Genomic DNA, 24,010 nt, shown 5'->3' with positions numbered 1-24,010 from the left:
ACAAGTAAAGAGATGGAATTAGTCCTCTAGAATTTTCCTTCAGGGTAAAGTACAGACCCAGATTCTTACACTGGCAAAATGCATGAAACGTTTGAAGAAAAATTTGACCATAATATTTCACGAATGTTATTCTTCCTGAATTTGATGACAGTACTAATATTATGTAATAGAAGAGTCTTGTTCTTGATACATACACAATGAAGTATTTAAGGGTAAAGAAGTATAATGTAATACCATGAAATAGTTCAGAAAAAAACTTATATGTATGTGTATGTGTGGTTGTATATGTGTGGATATGTATAACTCTGTGTGTGTGCACATATGTAGAGAGAGAGAATGATACAATAAATATGCCAAATCTTAACCAGAGACTGAATTAAGGGTATAAAAAGGTTTGAGGTATCTTACATTTTTCCTACAGTATAATAAGGTAAGTTTGAAATTATTTGCTAATAAATGATATTTTAAATAATAATACATTATTACTAAGTCAGAATCATCCCAGGAGTAAAGGATTATTGAATATTCAGAAATCTATAAGATAATGAATCACATTAGTAAAATTAAGGGTAAAACTATTTGATCATCATCATAGATGTGAAAAGGCAATGGAAAAAATTCAACAATCTCAATAAAACCCTCACTGAAATAAGAATCATCAGTAAAGGAGTGACACAGTAATGGAGAAATATAGGGCTACTAGCTCTGCCAGATATTGAAACCTAAAAAGAACTATTTTTAAAACTTTCAACCATTAAAATAGTATAGTAAATGTTGTTGCATAAATAGATTCAGAGACCAATAAACTAAAAGGCAAAAATGATTATGGAAATGAAGTGTTTTATAAAAATGGCAACATACATTGGTGCAGGAAAGATGGAATTTTTAATAAATAGTATTGGGTTAACTGAAGAGACATTTTGAAAATAAGCAAATGTGAAATTAGATGTGTACGAACATCATGGATACATTTAGACCAGAGTGCTAAATATAAACATTGAAGCTGTATCAATACTGAAACAGAAATTTATAATTTGGGCGTGGGGAAATTCTTCCTAACTATGATTCAAAATCTAAGAGCAAATATAGTTAAATGTTATCACATAAAAAATGAAAGGCAAACTGGCAAACGCCAAAAACAAAAACCTCTAGAAAATTTATGCCATAATGGAATGGCATCTCTAATACACAAAGGACTCCTAATATCCGAGGGGCAGAAGGAACAATCTAGAAAATAAAAGAGGAAAAGACATGAACTCACAGACAAGACGTTAGAATACTTCAACATATGAAACAATACTCAACTTTTCACCTCATCAGGGAAGTGAAAACAATGCTACATGAAGTTCTTCTTACCTACCCCCAGACTGACAAAAATTACAGTTCAATAAATATTCTGCTGACAAAATTGTGTGGAAATAGGCAGCTTCTTATTTTACTGATGGGAATATAAAATAGAAAAAGGCCAATGGAGATAAACTTGCTACTAACTAGAAAAATTACATATGCATTGTCTTTCTAACCCTGTACTCCACTTCCAAAATTCTATCCCTAAATAAAACTGGCCAAAAAAAAAAAAAAAAAAAAAAAAAACAACATTTCTGCACAAAGTCATACCTTGAAGAAATTTTTAAAATATTAAACGGTTATAAACAACCCAAATGTCCATTTTTAGGAGACATCTACACAGTGGAGTACTAGACACTCATAAAAAGAAAGAAAAATCATTACATCCTGAAATGAAGTGATCTTTAGGACATATTTTTAGGTTTTAAAAAAAGGTTCAGAATATTAAATATGCCACCTTTTGTGTAAGAAAAAAGATATATGATTACATGAAAATATAATAAATTGAAGGAGAATTGATATCTTTATCATGCTAAAGGAAGGTAAAGGATGACTTCTAGTTAAACCTGGAGGAATGTGAACATAAACATTTGTATTGAGGTTCTTTAGAGAAACAGAACCGAAAGACTATAGATATAAATATATAGATACAGATTTTTTGGTGGTAAATGGACCTGCAGAGATTTAATTGATGTAGGAAACACAGGATTGTCATCATAGTTGGTTGTAACACATGGGCTATTCCCCAAACACACAGAATGAACCAAATAACACAAAGAACATATTTTATGTGGTAGATTGAGGTTTAAAAAATATCTGGGAAGTAAACAAGCCAACTGAATTGGATCTTAGTTTCTTATTCCAAGGGATGCTGGAGTTGGATTGTATGCATTAAAGAAGCAAGGGCAACCTCATAGCTTCCAAGACAAGAAAAGTGGAGGCATTTTATATAAACAATGGGACAGATGTTGAGCATCCCCAGAGGCCCATTGATGGGAGGTGGGGCTGCAGGGTCCTGTGCTAGAATGGCTCCAAATGCCAGGAGATCCCTCCCCACCAAGCTAGGCACAGGCCCAGGCTCTCCCCTGTTTTAGAACAAGCCTCCAAGCTCTGAGAAGAGGCATCAGGGAATGGGCAGGGGTGGCACAGATAGAAAAGATGGATGGAAACAACCCATGAATACACCTAAGGTGGTCCAGGAAGAGAAAACCAAGATGGAGACCGGAAGCTGTCCCAGTCTTTTCCTATGACTTGTTGGCCTCATGACAGCTGGGTGCTTGAGCCCTGAGAAGGCTCTGGGGAGGAGCCCCAGGAAAGGGGAAGGTGGTACCCCCGAGGACAGCCCTTGAGGGCCAGCAGAGGGAAGGCAGGTTGCAAGACTCCTGGGGCCAGTCTCCTCCAGGGCTCTGGGCCCAATCCTGAGATAGTCAAAAGGAGAGACAGAGCACTCAAGAAAGGGGACATTAGAAAAAAGAAAAAAGTTTTGATGCTACAGGACTGAGGTATTGGAGAGATAGGGCCTGGCCCCAGGGTTCAGACGCAGTGGGGGGCTTTGTTCTGGCAAATTATGGACCACATAGATGACTATGGGAGCCCTAAGCAGGCCCTGCAGGTCCAAGAGGCCAACAGCTCTCCACAGGGAGTCCCCTGGCTTCTGAAGGCAGCTCCTTCAGGCCCTCTCCTCTGCCTGAAGGTCCTTTTGTCCTGGCTGCCCCAAGTTAGTGTTGTCAGGAGCTCACAGAAATCCACACAAGGCAGCCTGAGCTTTGTTAGGCAGTCTCAGGTGGTGGCTGTTTCCAGTTACACCATCCTCCCCCCTCCCTCTGTGGTTCCTCTAAGTTCTGCGTGAGGCAAACAGCAAAGAGAGGACAGGAGGATGCTTTTCCAGAGGGAGAAACGCAGGAAGTTCCTCAGGCACTTGGTCTGAGCGCAGGAGAGGCCCAGGGCATCAGTAGTGCTACACCTTCAGACTGTTCTCATCCAGCCCCAGCTGTAGGAGGCTGGAACTTGCTGTTGGCTTGGGCACAGAGAAGAGATGTGACTTGGGGTTTTTCTTATAATGTTCTAACCACTTTTGGTAAGCCTCCATCAGGTCCTGGAAAGTTGGTACTGCCCACCTCGCGGACTTGGGGATGCGAATGCTGCAGAAGGTAGGGATTTGAACAGGAGGTGAGGGTGCTCACTGGCAGTCTTGTACCTCAGCCTGTTCTCCTGTTCCTCCAACACTGAGGAATGGGATGCTTCGAAAATACTTGTGCTTCTTCTGCACCAGTAAATTATCCAGTCTGAGCCACAAAGAGAAGAGCCTGGGGCCCAGCCCCAGTGAAATCTGAGAGCTATACTTCCTTCTCGTGTTCATTAATCTCCAACTCTTGACTAGCATCTGATCTGCTTTCTTTAGGGACAGAAGCCTTCTTTAGCTCCTTTGCTGCCTCTTCCTTCCTGGAATCCCCCTCTCCCGCATCCACCAGGTCCTCTGGTGCCTCTTTTTTTTTACCGGCTTTGCTGGCTTTGGCAGGCTGATTGTCCCTGGGATCTGCCATACTCCTGGACATCCCAGGATCATTCTTCTCATTCTCTTCTTTTTCTGGGAGCCAATGCTCCCTCTTCGCTGTTGCCCTTGGTGATGGGCACTGCTCAGGCTTCTGTCTGCACCTTGACTGACCACTTGCCAGGAGTAGGGAGGCAGCACCATCTGAATCAAAAGAAATGTCCTTCTTCTCCTTTTGCTGGCTTGTTCTTGGAGATTCCTCATACTCAAATACACCCCCAGGGCCCCGATGACATCCAGGTACAGGTTCTTAAGCTCACTTAATCTGCAGACACTCTGATTGTCACTCTCTGCCTCATCCTCCTCATAAGTCTCCTCCCTTAAAGCCAAGAGGCTGAGAGCATTCTTGTCCCCATGGAAGGAGCCCAAGAGACCCTTTGTATAAGTAGAAGTCTTGAGATCCTCTGATGGCGGTGAGAGGTCTCTGAGCTGACCTGACTCCACTGAGCTCTCCAGGCTCCTACTTCAAGATCCATGAAGAGCAAAGGGTGAAGCATCCACCAGACCTCTTAACAGGGCCAGACCCCTGAGGGGAATGTGGCTGGGGACTAAAAAGGAGCCCAGGGCCAGAAGAGTTTGGGAGGTCTCTTTGTCCTTCCTGTCCTTCTTTTTCTTGCTCTTTTTCTTTTCTTTCTTCTTAATGGCCCCAGGAGTTGACAGCTTCCCCAACGCTTGGACTGCCAAGTTCCGATAGTGCTCATCACAGGGATGGTCCCACATGGACTGCCCATTAGCAAAGGTGAAATAGTCAAACCTGGAATGATTTCCACTCCACGGGCAGTGGGAATGTAATGCTCTTTTGCTCCAGCCACATCAGCTCTGGTTCCTTTTGGGGATGAATACCAATCTCTCTGGCAAATTCAAGGATTTCTTGCTCATGGGGGATATATGTCTCATAATCTTCCTCCAGAACCAGCTGGTCCCCTATACGGATGGGTCTTAAGGCCATAATTGATCTGAGCTCCAACGCCTGTCCCCTGCCCTGGGAGGCCCTGGGTGCTGGCTCCTAGCTAGCTCTGCATGGCTTCCCCCACACAACTCAGCTCCCTGCTTCCAGGGGACACTGGGGTGTTGCCCTGCGGTGGTCAACAACCACTTCCATAAAGGCTAGGTATAGATATACTGAGAGAGAGAGAAATATTTATTTTAAAGAATTGACTCGTATGATTGCAGAAGTTGTCATGTCCAAAATCTGAAGGGTAAGTTGGCAGACTGAAGATCCAGGGAAAAATCAATGTTGCAGTTAAAGTCCAAAGGCGGTTTGTTGGCAGAATTCCTGGTCTGTTTTCTTAAGACCTTCAACTGATTGGATGAGGCCCATATACATTATGGAAGGTAATCTTCTTTACTCAAAGTCTGCTGATTTAAATGTTAATCCCACCTAAAAATACCTTCACGGAAACATCCAGACATGTTTGACAAAATATCTTGGTACCATGGCCTAGCCAAGATGATACACAAAACATCTAAGTGTTTATCTCTGATCCTTCCAGATACCAAGTCAAATGACAGTAAAAGAGGAAATTATAATGCCATGCGATCAGTGCTAAAGAGTGAGATGCTGAGAGGATGTTTTACAAGGTAGTGGCTTCTTTGGGAATTAAGGAAAGCAGCCGAAAACAAAGTTTGTATCAAGAGATAAGGATGTATAGGACTTCATTAAGCAAATAGAAGGAGAAGGAGAAGGAGCGAATTAGGCAAAGGGCAGCTTCTACTTTCTCCCCAGCCCATGGGACCAAGACAAGATACTGAATTAGGGAAATGGCATCAATATATCATAGTTTTGTTTTGTTTGTTTTTAAGAACAATGAGGAAGAGTTCCCCTTACTCAGTTTCCATGGTAACCTAAAAGTCTTCTGCTGAGCCTACATACAAGAATTAGCGCTCTTGTCTTTAGCAGTCCAGCAGAAAACAAACATGGACATTCAGTGTCTTTCCCAGTGACTGCCTTTCTCACCAGTCCATGCATGTCCTTGATGTGGCTCCCCCTCTACTTATCTGAGACAATTCTTTCTTCTTCTCCATCATTCTTCCTATCTGCTACTGTCACTGACATCCTACCTTCCGCTAGCACAGCCTTCACTGTTATTTCACTTCCCCCCTTTGATTAGGCTCATTGACTTGACCTATGAGAGCTCCATATAAAAACAGACCCCTGGTAATATCCCAAATTCATGCTCACCCTGCTTTTCCTTTAAACAGAGCTGGGTGTTTCTAGAAATGGAGACAGGAGTGTGGTGTACTCTTTGCAAATGACAAACATTAACGTCTTACAGAATCTCAAATGACTCTTCAGAAAATTCTACAGTATAACCTGAAAGATAAGAGGTGTAACATTCTAGTTCTTACTAAATATAAGAGTGTTTGAGGTATTACCACAGCATTGTCCTAATCATCTCTGTATTAGTGACTGTTCTGAACTGGGTCCTCTAGTACATATTTTACTTGATAAAACAGACATAAAATTCTCATTGATTTAGGGATATGTGACTTCTGTCTTCAGCAGAAAACTCACCTGAGCACTGGGAGTAAATGTTAATGTGAACCATGAAAGCCAATGATTTAAACATCAAATGTTATGAATAAAAATGTAATTGTTATGGTACAGGTTTGGTGAATCTATCAGAAATCTAAATAGATTTTTCTATTTAGAAAAATCTAAAATATTAAAGTACAAATATTAATATTTGCATAAGAACATTCTTAGAAGCCATTACATCACTTTTTTTCTCCCACCTTAATGACTGTATTCCTTGTATCATGTAGTTACTATTTTGTTTGTTAGATTTTAGTCTAGCATAAAAATCCATTACCAGTAATACACCTTGTATGTTTTTTTATCATCTTTGTGTTCTAGTAGTGGAGTAGTAAAAACTATTCCTCAACATAGTAACAATGCTTAACTATTAACTTGTTAGTGTTGTTTGTATTTTTAAGACACTCAAGTAAAATTGACTCTTGACAGTGTTGCACACTTTTTTATTTAAAATTTACCATAAGTAATCAATATGGAAATGTTCTGGACATAAACAGCCTCTTTTTTTGTTGTTCTTTGTCATTATTCGAACCAACATCTATAACAGGGAAATATATGGAATACGTAATCCTGAAGTTTGTTAACCCCTCTCCTATATAACATATACAGCATGCCTGCCTATCTAGAACTATCCTTAGCCTGGCTAAATCTTCCCTGAAAAGGAGTCACTGAAGGCTTTAGAGGTTGACCGATCCAGTCTTCTCAGTTACCAAAGTCCACTGCATTTCCATTGCTTGAAACATTGAAGGATCAAGTTGCTCAGGCACTCTGCCTGCACTGGAATTCATACCCTCCTTCAGGGAGCCTTGAGATGATCTGAACCTATGACCTTTGCCCCTCAGGTCCACAGATCCCAGCTTGTGTCCCAGGAAGCTGACCCATACAGGTTGAATCAACTGGTTCCCTTGACCTCTGGCTTTCAGTTGAGTTTGACCAATAGGAGCACGACTGGGAGACTGGAGTCCCCTGGCTCTATCTTTGTTGGGTCACCACAATTTTGTTGCATCCTCTTTGACAATACACATTTCTTCTCATGTAGACTTTTTGTACCACCACACAAGCTCTCTCTGGGCTCCACCAAAATTTCCTCCACTTGTCCCTTAAGATCTAAGGGTGGGTATGGCTCCCCAGTATAGCTAGTTTTTGGTTGGTCAGCCCCTCACTGGGTTTCTTTAAACCTGTCCATGCTGCAGTAAAATGTTCCTTTATTAAATGTTTCTCAAGTATCCTGCTTGAGTGTGCTATTTCTGCCTTGTCCAGGTCTTGATGGAAACACCTGTTCCTATCACTCAGAGATTGAGAACTTAGCCTTGGGTCCGATCCTGGGGAGGCCAGCAGGTCCGACGCAGGTGCTAACTGTCATAATCCATTACACCATGTCTGCCTCCTGCCAGGTTTCTGGGATTTATAGTACAAATTATTGACTTTTCATGTTACCATTTTAGCAGTATATATTTCTAGAAGTGCTAAAGCCATGGCTGGCTGCAGACTATGTGAACAGATCACAATAGCCTCCTGAGTTTCATTTATGAATCTCTATTTCATGCTTGCAACTTTCCTTTATATTGTTTGATCCCGTTCACCAATCCCCATTTTCTCTGCTTTTATATTTCACCACCTTGTCAGCCCCTCACCAAAAGACACGACACACATCAAGGTAACACTGATATCCAAAAAATTAAGAAATTTTAGGCAGCAAATTAATATTCACTGCCCATACTCAGCTCGATTTCATATAATAGTTTAGCACCACATATGGTAGTTATGAATAAGGATTGATAGGAGTTTCCTAATCTTTTCCACATGAGCCAGAAAAGAAAAATTTTTTTAAACTTGAGAAAGTCAATTAAGTTGAATGACTCAATTAATATTAATAGTTCCAAACCTGCATCCAAATCTCTAACAATAGACATTTGGATTTGGAGATTTGCTTTGTTTCAAAATTATAGAGAAGTAATTATTAGTATTGTTATATTACTGGCATTGTTGGCCTTTGGACACCCAAAGAGTTCTTGGTGCTAAATGAAAATGTCTAGAAAGGCAAGATAAACGATTACAAAGAACTTTAATTCTAAAAAAGTCGCAATCCAAATAAGAAGAAAAAGAAAAAGTCACCCTCACTGTCATTTTCTCATTTCCTCTTATACTTTCTTACTACAAAGAGCAGAAGTGGTTGGCAGAGAGCAAATAACTGGTATGTGCACACAAATCCAGAGTGTCTAGGGCTCCTCAGCATTGACCGAGGTGTGCTTCTATCTGAAACACTACACTCAACATGATGAACACAGATACAACCCTGCTCAAAAATGCAATTGACCCACGTAACTTGAAATACCAACAACGAAGTTCATTTGAGAAATTTTGCTATAGCAATAATCACCAGAGATCAGAAAGATTCCTCTAGATCTTTGGCTAAATGAAGTCCAAAAGCAGCAAGAAAAACAACACAGTACTATCGTGGGTTTTCTTTCTTTTTTAATTTCAATCTTCAAAATTTCTTTTTGTAAATTCCCAAGGATTCAGAACTTTTTTTAACTGTAAATTTTAAAAAGAAGGAACTCTTTTTTTGTTGTTGTTTTTAGAATTTTTATTGAGGTATAGATGGTTTACTAGGCTCTGATAATTTCTGCTGTACAACAAAGTGATTCAGTTATACATGAATACTCATTTCTCTTTAAGATTCTTTTCCCACATAGACTACTCAGAATATTGGGTAGAGTTTCCTGTGCTATACAGCAGGTCCCTGTTGGCCAATAATTCCATACACCTCAGTATGCATATGCCAATCCCCGACCCAACCTGTCCCCTTTGGTACCCACAAGTTTTTCAAAGTCTGTGAGTCTGTTTCTGTTCTTCAAATAAGCTTGCTTGTATCCTTTTTTAGATTCTACAAAATAAAAAATAGGGGCCTCTTTAAAATATAACCTATGCATTTATGTGCTATAGGGTTAAATCCCTGAGGATTCTATATTGACTCGAGGGTGTTAATTCTAGTTTTACTAAGAAATGCAGGCACAAGAAAAAGAAGAAAACATGATGGTATGGAACAACTTATAGTGTTTGAGAACCACACATTTATCTATTAGCTGTAATGCCAAATTATGTACCAGTTAAAGAAGAAAGACTAATAATGTTTAGTGAACAATAAGAAAGACCTATCGCATAGTGAAAGGAAACAGCTCCCACTTTCTCTTCTTTTAAAAAATAAGCCACAGAGAAGGAATATTGTATAACAAGGATAATTAATGTAACAGCACAGGAATTGGATTTTGGTCCTAGATTTACCATGAACTAGTTGAAGGACCCTGCCTGAGCCCTCATTTTCATCAACTTTAGAATTTGGGGGAAGAGCAGTGAGGGGGTGGACCAGATGATCTTTAAGATTGCTTACTGTGCCAGAATCAAGTGTATTCTAAATCTATCGTAAGTTCCATTTCACACATACACACAAAAGAGATAAAAATGCCAGTTGTTATCTTTTTCCTAGGCTTTGGTTTTGTTTTAGACCTTATTTTGGAAAGGGAAAAAAAAATCACAGATGAATCACTGCAAATTGTGATACCAGTCATGGATCTTATCAAAATTGGCAATTCATCTGTTTTCAGCAGTTTTGCTAGCATGAAAAAAACGCAATTTCTCTTCTTCCTCCAAAGGCCAAAGGAACATGATTGCATCTTTTCTCCAATCCATAAAAAAAAAGACCATGACCATTCTTTGTTGTTTTGTACATGTTCATGCTTAATCCATAGGAATAAAATTATTTGAATCCGTTTTGAAGTCAGTCTTTCCAAAAGATTAATGTTCATGTATGGATTTTCTAGTCTTGGAATAGCAATATTTATTACAATAATTATTGCTTATTCTAATTTGTCATTACTATTATTTATTTAATGTCCAATTTTATTTTGCTTCATAAAAATACCAATCATACGCAGTAGTAAGATCATCAAATTTTGAGCTGACAGATATATTTGTGTCCACTTTTGCTATTTATAGCCGTGTGCACTTAGGCTTGTCATTTATATCATTTAGCCTTAATTTTCTCATGGTAAAATGAGGAAACTAATAAAAATCTGTCAAATATATTTCCCAAGGTTATTTTAAAAATTAAGTAAAAGAATTATATAAAACAATTTAAAAATTGCTGAACATGATGTAACTAATATTTATACTAATTTTTATTTCCCTAATTGTTTTGTTCTAACTGATTCTATACTCCAAGGAGCATTGAAATTCTATACATATTTCAAGATGGGATTAACTATTAATTTTATAATTTTGCGTATTTTTGAATTTTTGATTGTTAAGCTCCGCCTATATAGTCAAATTCTTAAAAATGCAAAACATGTCTGGCTAATCCGGAAACAGTATTCATATAAAATATGAAGAAATTGTCCCATTGGCTCAGGTAACATAACTGATAGCTACGGGGTACAACATACTTTAATGCCCATGACTAATATTTGTTTTAATGCCCCAAATGAAAATTTCTTCACAGAACTGAAATCTCTAACTACCGTAACTCTAATGGCAATAATTTAAGAAAGAGCAAATTTTCAAATGTAACCTATAACCTGATTCTGTCCAAAACTTAAATCATTTCCATTCAGCAAAGTGACAATTTTTCAAGTTTCCCTGGGCTTCCGCAGTGAAGGGAGTTTTTGGTTATCAAGTTCACTGCCAGGAAATAAACTGAGAGTAGTGATTGTCATAGATCTATGGAGAGATTGAGAGTTTGCAAAGATGGTAGAAGACACTATAAAGTGCCAGTTCCATATGCAGAAATATTATGAGAATGTTTCTTTTAGCTTTCTCAAAGAAAATCATTATGGTAACCTGGAAATTTAATAAAGTTCCTTGAATATAAACAGTCTGGGGAATTATTGGTTTTGAATTACTGGCAGTAGTGAAGAGGGTTAAATACAGTTTCAGAATGAAAATTAGTTTTATTTTGTCAGGAAGTGAGTGAGCAAAGAGGTGCAAAGGCAAGAAAGAGAAAGAGAGAAGATCACTGGGGCCGATACCAAAAAGTACAACCTAAATTCAGAGATGACAGAGCAGGTGAAGATATGTGGTGTGGACACCACAATGTCACCTACAGCTGAGAATCAGAGGGGGAGGGGAAGCTGCAATGCAAATGTGAAGCAAATCAATGGCCATCCATCTTACTACTTGGGTTCTGAACAAGATCTGATATTTTCTCTCTCCCATTTCCTTTAATGCCATCATCAGAAAGAGTGGAAAGAGATAAAATCTCCAAAATGTGTGGTTCCTTCTTTCCTGCAGAAAATTTTGTTGCAGTATAGTTTTAATGAAAATTAATTGTGAAAGTGTGGCTCCAAGTTAAAAGAAAACCTACAAGATTTCCTGATGGAAGGACTATCATCCTGATGAGAGAAGTAGAGGAAGATCTCTAGATTCTGGGCTGGGCATCTGGGAAAATAGAATTGCCATCAGCTGAGAGGAGGAAGGCTATGCATCGAGCAAGTTTTGGGGCAGAGATCAAGAATTCAATTCAGGCATAACACTCCTCAGCCATCTATTAAACATAAAGGAAAGATGTCTAGTGGGTGGTTGGCTCTATGAATCTAGAACCCAAAAAGGAGGTTTGGGTTGGGTGACTCAGTTCAGGAGTCATCAGCACTTAGAGATCTCTAAAGCCATGAAAACTGGATGCAATCAACAGACAAGTGAATGAAGATTAGAAAACTAAAGACCAGGAAAACAGACCTGTGAGATAAGGGAAAACTGAGAGAGCACAACTAGAGGCCAAGTCAATAAAGAGTACCTAAAAGAATGGAATAAGCAATAATTACGAGTGTTGGCAATAGGTCCTGTAAGCAGAGGACTGAAAACTGATTTGACAACATCAAGATTATTGCCGACTGGACAACAGCAGTTTTAATGGTGTGGTGACTACGGTAGGGCAAGTCTAATTGTGCCATGTTCAAGAAATAATAGGAGAAATTTTTGAGAAAGAAGGTATTTTTTTCCAAGGAATTTTGTGGCAAAGGAGAGAAAAGAAATAGCATGGTTAGCTGCTGTGAGAAATGGAATTAATTGTAGGCTTTTTGGGTTAGTTACTGCTGATCCACAATGGAACCGCCCTATTTGTTTATTTAAAATTAAGTATAGTTACTTTATAATGTTGTGTCAATTTCTGCTGTACGCAAAGTGACTCAGTTACACACACACACACACACACACTCCTTTCTTATATTATCTTCCATCATGGTCTATCTCAAGAAATTGGATATAAAGCCCTGTGCTATACAGTAGGATCTCATTGCTTTTCCATTCTAAATGTAATTGTTGCATGGAGTTCCCATTGTGGTGCAGCAGAAACAAATCTGACTAGTATCCATGAGGATGTGGGTTCAATCCCTGGCCTCACTCAGTGGGTCGGGGATCTGACATTGCTGTGAGTTGTGGTATAGGTGGCAGATGCAGCTCAGATCCAGCATTGCTGTGGCTGTGGTGTAGCATGGGAATTTCCATATGCCATGGATTCGGCCCTAAAATAGGAAAAAAAAAAAAAGTTGCATCTACTAACTGCAAATTCCCAGTCCATCCCACTCTCTCTCCCATCACCCTTGGCAACTCCAGGTCTGTTCTCTATGTCTGTGAGTCTGTTATGTTTTGTAAATCTGTTCATTTGTGTCATGTTTTAGACTCCACATATAAGTGATATCATATGGTATTGGTCTTTCTCTTTCTGGCTTACTTCACCATTTGAGATTCTCTAGTTGCATCCTTGTTGCTGCAAATGGCATTATTTAATTCTTTTTAAGGCTGAGTAATATTCCATTGTGTGTATATACATATATTATATATAATATATGTATATACCACATCTTCTTAATCCACTCATCTGTCTATGGACATTTAGGTTGTTTCCATGTCTTGGCTATTGCGAATACCGTTGCAATGAACATAGGGGTGCATGTATCTTTTTCAATGAAAATTTTGTCTGGATATATGACCAGAAGTGGAATTGCTGGATCCTATGATAGTTCTATATTTAGTTTCCTGAGGTACCTCCATACTAATTTCCATAGTGATTGTACCTATTTACATTCCTACCAACAGTGTAGGAGGGCTTTCTTTTCTCCATACCCTCTCCAACATTTGTTATTTGCAGACCTATTAATGATGCCTCATTCTATTCTTGATGCAACAACAACACATTTTCCCAGAGAAACAGTCATGGTGATGCTTATATCTTTAGCTTAATACTTCCCACACACCTCAAATCTATGTAATGCACATTACAAATGAAATACTACAGAAAATGAGAAGAGAAAGACTGAAAAAAATACTAGGACTAGAGGAATAGGAATGTGATTGAGAAGAGTCCTAAATGTGTGACAGTAGGTGATTCACTTGAATGGGAAGGAATCGATTAACTCCTTTGCAGCTAGTGAAGCTTATAATATAGATTTGAAAATATAAAAAGCATCTATAGTTTTCATCAACCTAGTGTCCAATCTCCATTTTCTGAGAATTGTCCCTTTGATTTTTTTCCTTGGAAACTATACATATATATATAAAACATTATCACCCATAGATTTGGTGGAATGTAAATCCGGTTGCTGTACCCTCATCCTTGCAAGATGTAGGCAAAAAGCCCAAGGACAGCTCATCGACTCTTCCTCTTGAAGGAAGCAACACCAGGAGGAGAAAAGGCTGCTTGCCATGGGACGTCCCTTAAGAGACCATCTGCTGGGTCCCGCTTCCAAGATTTAGGCTCAGCTTTCCAGTATGCTCTACTATAGATTATACCAGTGCTTCACGCAGTCATTGGTTCCATCTGGTGAGTATCCACGCTGTACCTAATGATAAGTATTTTGATTATAACTTTCTGGTCCCTGTCTGTTCTAAGGCTTTGTTCTTCAGCTTTTTCCTTACATCTATGAGTTATCACATGGCTTAAAAATAACTTCCTGTCCCCTCCTTTTATTCCTTTGGATGAACTTAAGCAGAGCTATTGCTACCAAAGAATGCTAGAAAGAGTGGCTAACCGGCAAACCTGATTGCTACTGTTGACTTTAAAAATGATTTCTCTTCACATGCCTAATAGTAGTGTGGGGCTACCCTTTGTATGCAACTGTAGGTCACTGCACAACTTTTACTCACTGATTTACTATAAACTCTTGCTATTAGATAACAGTTGGAATTACCTGTGACCAGGGACTGCTCTCCTTGCTCCCAAGTCCTCAATGACATCGAAAGATGAATGTTTAATACTCTGTTCCTTTATTTGCTCTTGGAACCAACAATAATTAAACAATAAAGAGCACTGAAACAAGAAGTATGAACTTAGAAGGATTCTTAAAACCTCTTGTATATTCTAGACTGCCATTTGGGGGAAAAAGAGATCCTTTGTCTATTAAAAAATACTTTTTAATATATAAGATGGAAATTAGTTATCTAGATGCCACTCTCAAGAGCCTTTTGCTCTTGGCTATGAAACCTTCATTTGAAAGCCTTTTCCTTTGAATTCTCTGCCACAGTTTTATGTGATGCTCAATGTAAACAGATGCCTCATATAAATTTCATTTTTATAGGTAGCTAATATACTAATATCCTACAGGGGTAATTTAAGCTCCCAGGTGTCCAGGTTTTAACTAGGCTACAAAGAAAATTTAGCCAAGGACAACAGGACGAACCACCTAAGCTAGAAATGTCACAGCTCTTTCATGAGGCACAAGGATTTCAACAAACTTCAAAATAATGTCACACAAAGAACAATCTGGCTAGGGAAGAGACTCCATTAACTGAGGTGAATCAAATTTATAGATTATGTTGGGGCAATTTAGAGGTAGGAAATCCTTGTATCAATTATTTATATACAGAATTACACATTGAAACTTGGAAGAGTAAAATGGAACAGTAAAATGTCTCATAATGATATGGTATCAAAACACTAACTCTTCCTACCAGTGTTAGTATATTCTGAGACTATAGAAGAGGACCCATGCTATTAGAAAGGATATAATGCAAAAATAGACCAACAATACTTACCACATATGCACACATGCATTATATTTTTGCATGTTCCTGTTGAGATGAAATTTTAAACTTTGCAAGAGAAGCCACCAACCAAACTTTATACCCAAAAATTAGCTAGAAGCAGATCTTTGACTCTTCTATAAACACAAAAGTGGTCTTTGTTAGTAATTTAAACATGAAGCTAGCAGTTTCCCCCTTTCCCAGTGTAGCAGATCCTTTTACAGCTGCCTTCTCAACATACATAGAATTCTGAGCTCAGAACTGGAAAGAAGGTTGATATACTAGCTTAAAGAGCAAGAGATTTCTGGGGGAAAAAAATAGCCGCATCTCTTTGAAGGCTGGATATTGTAGTAAGAACCCCTGCAAATGATTAGCTTAGCAACTGAGGTCTCAGAAAACAAAAATGATTGAAATGAGAAGTTAGACCAAGGGCTGACATAACGCCTGGAATTAGGTGGCTCATGAGAAAATGCAGTAACTTTCCACATCCAGAGATTCCTTAGGCATAAAACTGATGCTATGAGGCAATGGTCAAGTAGATGAGTGTGAACCAAAAGAGTTAACCCAATATGCAAGCATGGGACAGCACTGCACTGCAGTGGGAAGCAAGTGAGAGAGTTTTCAACTAGCAGACTGTGTGGCTGCAACATAAGAAACACATTCGTTAAAAGACAGACAAGGTAGAGGTCCAAAAGTCCTTTCCAGTGCTCTCCAGTGTGCAATTTGGAAGCAAAATGTACTCTTTCAAGAATGTAAGTCACAGAAAGCTTTGACAGTTTGGGGATGCAGTTGGCCTTAGAACAAATAGTGGAATTTTTTCCTAACCTGGTGTGATAGTTAAGGTTAAAATAAACATCAACTGCTTTAAGCTATGGTGTTCAGCTGTTTGGTCAAATACTGGTCTAAGATGTTGCTATGAAAGTATTTTGTAGATGCAATTAACATTTACAATCAGACTTTAAATAAAGGAAATTACCCTTGATAATATGGGTGGGCCCATATCTCATCTAATTAGTTGAAGGCTTTAAGAGCAAAAACAGGTTTTCTGGAGAAGGAATTCTGGCACAAGATTTTAGTATAGAAATCCTACCTGAGTTTCAAGAATGCTGGCCTGCCCTATGTAGTGATTTCAGACTTCCCAATCCCACAGTCATGGGAGCCAATTCCTTAAAACCAATCTCTCTCTGTGTATATATGTATATATATATACATATACATATTTTTTCATGTGACTAGCCTTTTGTCTTCTCCTTTGCATACTAGAGTTCTCAGTTTCTACATATATTTTATATTTCTCTGTTTATACATATATTGTATAAAATTAGTCCTGTATATTTGGCAACCCCTGTTACACCTGGGCAAGTGAGCTCTTGAATGATATTTTTTGGAAAAATGCAAAATGTATGACTACGTCTGTACACTCAGGAGCTGAAACAATCCATTTTGATTACAGATATACATAGTGGATAAATAGAGACATATTGTTCTATCACTAGATCCCATCAGCTCTTAGGAACTCACAAGGAGTTAAAATAATTTGCAGAGAGTTGTATGTTTGTCCGATATGAGCATCACTCCTCTTTCATAAGTGACATTCCTCATCTCTCTCTTTTTAAGTACATTTTCTGGAAATTATCTTTGTAGCACTATTTTCTACTTGAAATGAAACTGCAAGAAAGGGGAATCCCAAGCAGGCTGTTCTTATACCATATATTCAAATAGCCCCGGGGCTTTGGCAGAATTCCTAAATTCCCTTCATGCCTCAGAGACAGGTAGGCAGGTACTCAACAAGGTCCAGAGCAGAAAGAGTCTAGTGTAAAACAGAATTCTAGAATCCAAGGAGAAAAGGCTATTCATCTGAAGAGAAGGAAGAACAGAAGTTCAAAACAAAGAGACCAAGACCTTAAGTCAAGTTTACTCATTGAATCAAAACTTACTAAGCACTTGCTACACACTAGAGTCTCGGCTTGGTGTCACTAGGGGGAGGGGGAGGGATGGTACATAACCCACACCCTCAAGGCCATAAAGTAAAAACTGTAAAGCAAAGTGTGAAGTATGTATTCTCATCTCACTTTATATATAAGAAAACTGATTCACAGCTACATGCTACTGTACGTAAAGCAGATAACCAACAAGGACCTATTGCATAGCACAGGGAGCTATAATCCATATTTTGTAATAACCTATAATGGGAAAGGTTCTGAAGAAGGAATCACTTGCTGTACACCTGAAACTACCACAAGATTGTAAATCAGCTGGACTTCAATTAAAGCATTGCATTGTAAAAGATTTTAAAAATAAAACTAACAACAAAAGACAAAAAAAAGAAATAGCAAAAAAAAAAAAAAAAAAAAAAAAGGAGTTCCCGTCGTGACGCAGTGGTTAACGAATCCGACTAGGAACCATGAGGTTGCGGGTTCGGTCCCTGCCCTTGCTCAGTGGGTTAACGATCCGGCGTTGCCCTGAGCTGTGGTGTAGGTTGCAGACGCGGCTCGGATCCCGCGTTGCTGTGGCTCTGGTGTAGGCCAGTGGCTACAGCTCCGATTCAACCCCTAGCCTGGGAACCTCCATATGCCGCGGGAGCGGCGCAAGAAATAGCAACAACAACAACAACAAAAGACAAAAAAAAAAAAGAAATAGCAAAAAAATAAAAAAATAAAACTGAGTGTGAGAAAAGCAAGGAATGTGGTGCTTCTAGAATTGTATCTTTAAAGTAAGACAAGTGTAAAAGTAACCGGGCAAGATGGAAGCTGTGAGGGCTCCCTGACCCATGTGGAAGGAGACAGGGGTGAGAGAGCCCATGGAGGAGCAGGAATCAGGGGTTCTGGAATCCCAAGATTCAGGGATGCCTGCAAACAGAAGATGGACCTCCTCACTCCGGAGCTACACGATGATCTTTAGAGGCTCTAATGCCCAAAGAGATCACGGTGGTGGTGGTGCCCACCTCCCTCTATCAGCAGCACATATAATTCAAAACAAAACAAGACTTAACTTTTTTCCTCTTCTTTTTTTTCCTTTTCACGGCCACACCTGTGGCATGTGGAAGTTCCCAGGCTAGGGGTAGCATCAAAGATGCAGCTGAGGCCTGTGCCCATAGCAACACCAGATCTGAGAGCCACATTGCTTGCAGCCACGCTGGATCCTTAACCCACTGATCAAGCCCAGGGATCAAACTTACATCCTCACAGAGACTATGTTGGGTCCTCAACTGGCTGAGCCACCATGGGAACTCCTAATTTTTTAATTAAAGAAATCTAGCTAAGTTCTGATCGTTTCCTCCATAATAATCACTTTATTCCTTTTCTTAAATTAACACATCCTTTCAAAAACAGTTTGGGGAGAGGTGCTTTGGTTTTGCTAGTTCACTAATTTCACTCTTAGTCTACCTGCACCAGGATGCATAAACTTTGATTGGCATACAGCCACTTTTACATCATCTATGACTGCTTTCTCACCACAGTGGCAGAGTTGAGGAGTTGCAATGGAGACCAATGGCCCGCAAAGCCTAAAATATTCACCATCTGGACATTTATAGAAAAAGTTTGCCAACTCTTGATCAATAGAGTAATTCAAGCGCAGGTAGAAATGCAAAAATGATGTGCAAGCAGTGCATGTGTACCTGAGAAAAAGACTGAGAGTCTTCTAGGAAGCCTCATGGGATGGCCATTAGTCAGCTGAGTAGTTAATTAGTTAAGTTACTTAGTTATTTTACCTTATGGACACAACTTCCTATTCAGTCTACCTCCTGAGAGCAGATCACCCAAGGCTGGACTAAAGATGATGAAACTGATGTGTATGCAAAATATGTCCCATTTACCAGACCATTGATCACATAACCATCCTGTCCCCACTTTGCGCCTATAGAGGCAATCATGGCCAAAGTGACCATCAGAAGGTTGCTTGATGACCACAGAATCAGAGGAAGGGCAGAAGTGAATTGTAATGGCAGTAGATGGAGAGAGCCTAAACCAGCCGTCTTATACAGGGATAGCCCTATCAATGGAGCCAGAATACCAGACCTCCTAGGCTCCTCCACAGTGCATGTATAAATGGACATAGCTAGGGTCTGCCTCTGTAATCTTCCATTTACTGTATTGCCAGCCTCTCTCCTTAGCACACATCCTTTTTTTGGAAATCTCATTTAGTCAATGAGGTTGCAATTAAGTTTTGCAAGCCCTGTCCACTGGTCTATTCCATTTCTTTAGGTCAAGATTTGTTCTCAGCAATTGCTTTTCTTTCTTAATATTCAAAAGCATCTCTCTGTAGTCTTCAAGGTCAACTCAGAGGAGTTGATGGCATTTTTTGGCTTTTCATTCACACGGGTTGATAGTTGATTCAGCTCTTCTCATTGTCATGCGCCTCACCATGTAAGTAATTACTTCCTCAGGAACTCATTTGGTGCCACAAGCATGTGTTCACCTATTCAGGAATGTAGACAAAGAGCTCATTTAGAGGCCCTAAAACCTTATCAAATCCTGATTTATATAGGTAACCACATCGATAAACACATCAAAATCCTGCTGGGTAGTGACAGTCACTAAATAATACTGAATGTATCTTTCCCAGCTGACTCTGACTTGGAACGTACAGCTCTCTTTCTTATACCTTTTGGATTGTAGCACTTTTGCACTGGTAGCAAAGTGCTCAGACCTGCTGACCACATCTATTCTACTTTGTAAGGCATACTGTAGCAAGATTATCAGGCGTTTTCAGTCATTTCCTTGTCCATGTGGTCAATAACTTAGGGTAACACAGAATTGATCATTTATCAATTACCTGCTCCTTTTTATTATCTTGGCATGTGGCAATTTAGGCTAATGCTTGCTCCTTGAAGAAAAGTTTGCAAGGCAAAGGATTGATCCTTTTAAATCATTGGAAAGATAGAAGAAAGAAAAAGAGAAATAACATTTTCAAGTCTATTCATTGTATTAAGTGCTTTCCACATAAAATATTTTTTATTTTTTATTTTTTTATTTTTATCTTTTTAGGGCCACATCTGCAGCACAAGGAAATTCTCAGGCTAGGGGTTGAATTGGAGCTCTAGCTGCTGGCCTACAACATAGCCAAGCAATGCCAGATCCTTAACCCACTGAGCAAGGCCAGGGATCAAACCCACATCCTCATGCATACTAGTCGAGGATGTTACTGCTGAGTCATGATGGGACCTCCAAAATGTTTATTTTAAAGCTCAAAGCAGCTACCAACCCCAAACTCCTGGGGTTGGTAGATGAAAACTGTGACATTTAGAATGGATAAGCAATGAGGTCCTACTGTATAGCACAGGGAAATATATCCAGTCTCTTGGGATAGAACATGATGGAAGATAGTATGAGAAAAAGAATGTATGTATATGTATGACTGGGTCACCATGCTGTGCAACAGAAATTGACACAATAGTATAAATCAACTATACTCTAGTAAAAATAAAATAAACCTCAAAGATGGTTTCAAAGATGGAAGTTGAGGCTCAGATTAGGTGAATTGTTCAAGTTCTCATAGCCAGTAAGTGACCAATCCAGGAACACAAAGTAAAATCCACCTTCCTCCATGATCTGCTATCATCCCATTACACTGCTTTACCTTTTTCTCAACATCAGTTAGCTAGTAGGATCATCTGCTCTTGAAGCCACTGATGCGTTATCATGCAAGGCATCTGGTTCAGAACTTATTTGGGGTTTTAGATTGCATAAATTCACCATCACATGCGCAGCTGTATAAAATACCTTCTGAAGTAAGGCAAAGATCAACAACAATTCCATTTTCTTCCCACAATCATAACTCTCTCGTACATATCAAGGACCATCAGCTACTGTCAATATTCATTCCAATAATACAGCAGATATTTATAGAGCACCTACTATGGGCCAGCCATTTTTGCTGAGCTTTGTAAAAGATTTTTGCCACATATTGACCCAAAGGCTGGACACACTAGTTACATAACAGTCAAGGAGACCATATAGGAAAAAACAAAATAGGAATGTCGAAGATTCTAAAAAAGAAACATTTTTAAGAGATATTTTTTCAATGTGGAGAAGTAGCAGAAAAACACCAAAGTATGATTAAAACTCTATTAACAGCACAAATAATTTGCCCTCTATTCAGAGCATTTGACATCAAACCTGTATAAAATACCTACTGAAGTAAGGCAAAGATCAACAACAATTCCATTTTCTGCCCAATCAAGAAATTCTGTTTGGTGGTGAATGTTCACACTTACCAAATCACAAACACTCAACAATTTTCCGTCAAAAGATTCAAGCAGACCTTGACAGTGACGTCAGTGCTTGCTGACGTCTCTGCTGCCCTTCTTGGATGCTTTCTTTCTGTCTACTGACACACTTCATGCGTGCAGCAGCTAGTACCACCTACAGCATACCAGAATATGGAACAATTCAGACACAAAGCAGAGGTGTTGACTGGGTAGAAATTGGAAAGTTATTTGTCCTCTGAACCTCAGTATCTTCTATGAAATAGGAATGGTACCTCTGTCTCAGAAGGGCATTAGAACATGAATGGAATAAGGTTGGTATTATGTTCATTCATTTAACAACAAAAAATAGTGACCAGACACTATAAACCAAGCACTGTGCCATGTACTGGGGCTACAAGAATAAACAAAACAGACACTGCCCATGTTCTCAGAGGTGTTTATGCATAGGGGGTCAAACAGACATTAAGTGAACAGTCACAGAATGAGTTAAAACTTGACATTTGTCAAATGTTATAGAGAATGCTATAAAGTACAGAGTGCTATAGGACATATATAAAAAAATCTCCCTCTATCAGGCTGAATAATGCCCCCACTCAAAAGATGCTCGTGTCCCCTGAGCCTCGGACTTTGTTACCTCACATGGCCAAAGGGACTTTGCAGACATGGTTAAGGGTAACAACCTTGAGATGGGAAGTTTATGCTGGGATTATTTAGCTGGGATGAAATATAAACACAAGGGTCTTTAAAAGTGGAAGAGGAAGGCAGATTATATTTAATGCAGAAGAGGAGGCTGGAGTCATGTGATGAGAGGATTCCACCTGCCATCACTGGCTCTAAAGATGGGGGAGAAGGCCACAATCAAAGAAATGCAGATGGCTCCTAGAAGCTGAAATATGCAAGAAAGTGTTCCCCTAGAGACCACAGAAAGGAAAAACTGCTAACATCTTGGTTTTAGCTAAATGAGAACTCTCTCAGACTTTAGACCTACAGGATAGTAAGTTGACCAGCTTCTGTCTGCTCTTTTAAGACGCTAAATTTGTGGTAGTTTGATCAATAGCCATAGAGAACTAATAAGTCCTAAACTTCGTGTCAGGGAGAACGGTCAGAGCCAGCTTCTTCAAGGAATTTAACTGATAATTGACAGGTAAGTTGGAGTGCTTTGCCTACTCACTCTTGCCCCTCCTACCTCATGTTATATTCCTCAGCCTGGTACTGACCCCATGGCTGCCTCTGGTGGCTGCTGAGTTTCCCTGGAACAACTGGTCCAGAAGGTCACATTCCTGGAAGGCTCCTTGAGACCAGATGGCTCTGACTAGGATCTCTTCCCACCCTGCCTCCCCAGTGCAAGAATTTATTGAGGACCTACAATGTGGCAAGTTCTGTTCTTGGGGCTGAGTATACAGCAGCAAACAAAAGAGAGAGTTGCACCCCAAAGTTCATAGCAGCAATGTTTACAATAGCCAATACATAGAAGCAACCCAAGTGTTCATTGACAGAGGAATGGATAATGAAGATATGGTATAAATACATAATGGAATACTACTCAGCTGTAAAAAAGAATGAAATAGTGCCATTTGCAGCAACATGGACAGAACTACAGATCATCATACAGAGTCAAGTAAGTTAGACAAAGAGAGACAAATATCATATGATATCACTTATATGTGGAATCCAATAAAAATGATACAAAAGAACTCATTTACAAAACAGAAGCCTATTCAAAGATTTAGAAATCAAACTTATGATTACCTGGAGTTCTCATTATGGCTCAGTGGGTTAAGAACATGACTAGTAGCCATGAGGATGCGGGTTCAATCTCTGGCCTTGCTCAGTGGGTTAAGGATCAGGTGTTGCCTTGAGCTGTGGTGTAGGTTGCAGATGCAGTTCAGATCCCACATTGCTGTGGCTGTGGCATAGGCCAGAAGCTGCAGCTCTGATTTGATCCTTAGCCCAGGAACTTCCATATGCTGCTCTAAAAATAACAATAAATCAAACATGATTATTAAAGGGAAATTGGGTGGGTAAATTGGTCATTTTTGATTAATAGATACACCCTATTTTATATATAACAGATGAACAACAAAGACCTACTGTATAGCTCAGAGAATTATATTCAATACCTTGTAATGATTTATAATGGAAAAGAAACTGAGAAAAGAATCTCTCTCTATACACACACACACACACACACACACACACACACACACACACACACATACATGCACATATATATAACTGAATCACTTTTCTGTATACCTGAAATGTTGTAAACCTACCGGGCTTCAATTAAAATTTTTAAAAATTAAAATTAAAAATAAAAAAGAGAGTTGGGGTTCTTGGTCCTGGAGTATAC

At 39.2% G+C, this 24,010-nt stretch overlaps 1 pseudogene; it reads right to left on the bottom strand.

Moving 5' to 3' along the window:
• Positions 1–3,623: 3,623 nt before the first annotated feature.
• Positions 3,624–4,847, bottom strand: LOC146397203 (centrosomal protein of 164 kDa pseudogene; annotated as a pseudogene).
• Positions 4,848–24,010: the final 19,163 nt, after the last annotated feature.

The sequence above is a fragment of the Sus scrofa genome, chromosome 13 (genome assembly GCF_054392235.1).
Source record: "Sus scrofa isolate SSC_HxYL_T2T_F1_AM1 chromosome 13, Sscrofa_HxYL_maternal_Yorkshire_Landrace_v2.0, whole genome shotgun sequence".
Classification (NCBI taxonomy): Eukaryota; Metazoa; Chordata; class Mammalia; order Artiodactyla; family Suidae; genus Sus; species Sus scrofa.
The sequence above is the reverse complement of the archived record's forward strand: the minus strand, read 5'-3'. Positions and strand labels throughout refer to the sequence as shown.